Below are 2,927 nucleotides of genomic sequence, written 5' to 3'. Positions count from 1 at the left end.
CACACGCCGACGACAACAACAACGATGGCCAGCCCCAGAGCCGACGGCCAGTTCCGCATTGTATGCACTAGCACCGAGCGCGCGCGCCTCTCTGCTGTATGTAATGGACACTACACACCGCGTGGCTATCGCGCGGTCGCTTCTTCCATGTTTGCTGTTTATCTGTTCTTGCCAGCACCAGCCAGCAGTACCATCACGCGAGAACTCCGAAGCCGGGCGCTGATTTTTCCCACCCCGAAAAGTGGGAACCGAGCCACATTCCTATGGGAACCGGGCAGTTTCGGGCGGTTTTTCTCGTGCGAACCGCAAGCATCATCGCCATGCCGCGTGAGAATGAGACCCGCGCGTTGTAGGGGAACTGCGACCACCATGCCAGCGACGCGCCGGGGTGATGGTGGTGGTGGTGCTGCGTGCGATGGCCGGGACGATTAAGGGTGCCCCCTCGGAAACTGCTTGTGCAAGGGTATCGCACGACAGCCAGCAGCAGCAATAGCGCAGGCATGACGAGTGTCATTCGATTTGTGTGTGAGAAAGTTAAACTCGAGAACCCATCAACCAGGCCATGACAGTGTCTGGCAATGTAGGGCGCTATGGTGATGGCGCGAAGTGATCGTAGTACACGTTGATCGCGCGTGTTTCTAATGTTCCTTTTGTGCGTACGGATACGGATTCACATGTCGTCGCGGTTAAGAACGTTTTCGCTTTTTACTCGAGACTCATCCCATCCCTCCGTTGAAGAGTGGGCACGCGTCCATGGTGTTTGTGTGGAAGTGAAAGGGAAGTGCTCGAGACGCTTTCTGCATCAAGTGTGAAGTGTTTGGAGGACGTTCTGAGCGAGCCAAGTGAGGAGTTCTTTTTCGACCGAAGAAAACCATTCGCCAATAAGCAAGCAAGTACATTAATCCATTCATTCTCGAGGTAAGTGGAAAACAGTCTCTCCATGGACACACCCTTATCACAACCTAATGGGATGAAGGAAACAGGGGATATCCAAAAGGGAACAACGCGTGGTCCCCCTTCCAAATTCCGCTGCGCTCCAAATACGATCGCCAGATCTTGTGTCGTGGTTCAAATATGCTGTCCAAATATCAACCGCACCACCGTCACCGCTGCCACCACCGCAAGTGTGTCATCGTGCGCAGCCACAAACACACACGCCGCGGTCACCGGTAGTTGGATCGAAGCGAAAGGGTTTTGCTGGAGGAGAAGGAGGAAGAGGCGCGTGGTGACGGCGCAAGGGCAGCAGCAAAGCAGAAGCGACGATTCACGTGGGACTCGTGAGCCCGCTGGCCGTGGCCGTGGGAGAGCGCGATGGGAATCGATGGGAACGGCATTGCGCCGTTCTTTATTTGTGTTCTTCTTTCTCTTTTCCCCCTGCATTACCGTGTTGCACGGGGATGGTGGGAAAATGGAGGGTAGATTGGGGAGAAATTAGAACCACGCACCATGCGAAGGGTCATTCCCGATGATTGGCAAAAGGGAGAGCGGCAATGCGCAGTGTATCGTCGCACTCGCACTTCCTCCCGGAGTTGCATCGTTATCATCAGGTGCGTGTGTGTCCGGGATGGGGCTTGGCTCAAAGCAAAAGGATTGCTTCGATCGTTCTCGCGGTTTTTATCGTTAGTCGCGTTGCGTTCTTGGTGAAGATATGTGGGGTGGTTGGCTGTTGGATCGATCGAAAAGTATTTGATGAGCGCTGTGCTATTCAAATAACACTTAATTGCCTTCTGGCCAGGTTGGCCGAAGGGATGTTTTCAGATGGAATGTCGGCTTCCGACAAATGGTGCGCCGTTTGTGTTGTTTTTGTGTTGCATTTTTAATACTTTATCCCGAGAAATTCTATCCAATCAGCCAGTGTGTGACGAGCGTTGCCTACTGCGAGTGTTTCGGTTATTTATGGATAACGGATTGGAGGATGAGTTGGGCTGTTTTTTTTTCTGCATCGCAGTAGATCATGTTTTCTGGAGCTCCAATGGCATGATATTCCACCAGGTGCTGTGTTGATCCATAGGATGGACTTCTGATAATTTTGGAAAGAATTCATTATGATTTTATTCGGAATTTCCGTCAACTTGCAACTGTTGTGCTGTCCTGGGAAATGTGTATTTTATATTTTAACTATAAAATTCCTGGATATTTATATTTGAAATATTTTCAGCTTTGCTTACATCGATACGATGTCACTAGCACGAAAACCTGATGATTTAATACATCTCTATTAAACCTCTGATACCAAAAAAAACTCACGTACGTCGGATAATAGACTGAATGTTAATTGAATTCGCTGCTTCTTCAAAAACAACAATCTATAATAAGGGGATCAGATCATTGCGCGAATCGCTATTTGTCGATGTAATAGTTACGACGCTTAGGTCAACCACCGGCCTATTCTCCCTATAAACTTTCCCACCTAACCTGCCGAATCCGGCAGAGAGTCGTCCCACTCCCTAGCTGGTGCGAACAGTCACAGAGATTAATTTGATGATCCTTATGACTGTGTTTTATCAGCACACAGCGTCCAGTCCGTTCCCTATTAATCGCTTCCCACCAACATCAATTTCCCAGGCTGTTCGCAAGCCCGCTCCCCGTATGCGGAACCCCTCGCCAAGGGTCTGGCTCTTTAATTCGTTTGCAAATCATCATACGATGCCATCATCAACAACAACAACAACGCAAAAAATGGCCTGATTCAAACTCGCTGGATATTTAAATACTGCAAGTGATAGAAGTGGATAGTCGGGGCAGGGAATGCACCGACCTTTCCCCTCTGCCGAATGCACCGTACCGACGAGGGAAGGAAGGATGAAGAATCGCAGAAAATCCTTGGGAAAACACGGACCCCTGCGTCCCTGTTTTTTTGGTCGATTGAGGCTTTCCCTTTTTATTGTTGCGTGTTGCGCTTTACCGATGTGAACCTGGGGTCGCAG

The sequence above is a fragment of the Anopheles darlingi genome, chromosome 3 (genome assembly GCF_943734745.1).
Source record: "Anopheles darlingi chromosome 3, idAnoDarlMG_H_01, whole genome shotgun sequence".
Lineage (NCBI taxonomy): Eukaryota > Metazoa > Arthropoda > Insecta > Diptera > Culicidae > Anopheles > Anopheles darlingi.
This window is presented reverse-complemented; position numbering follows the sequence as displayed.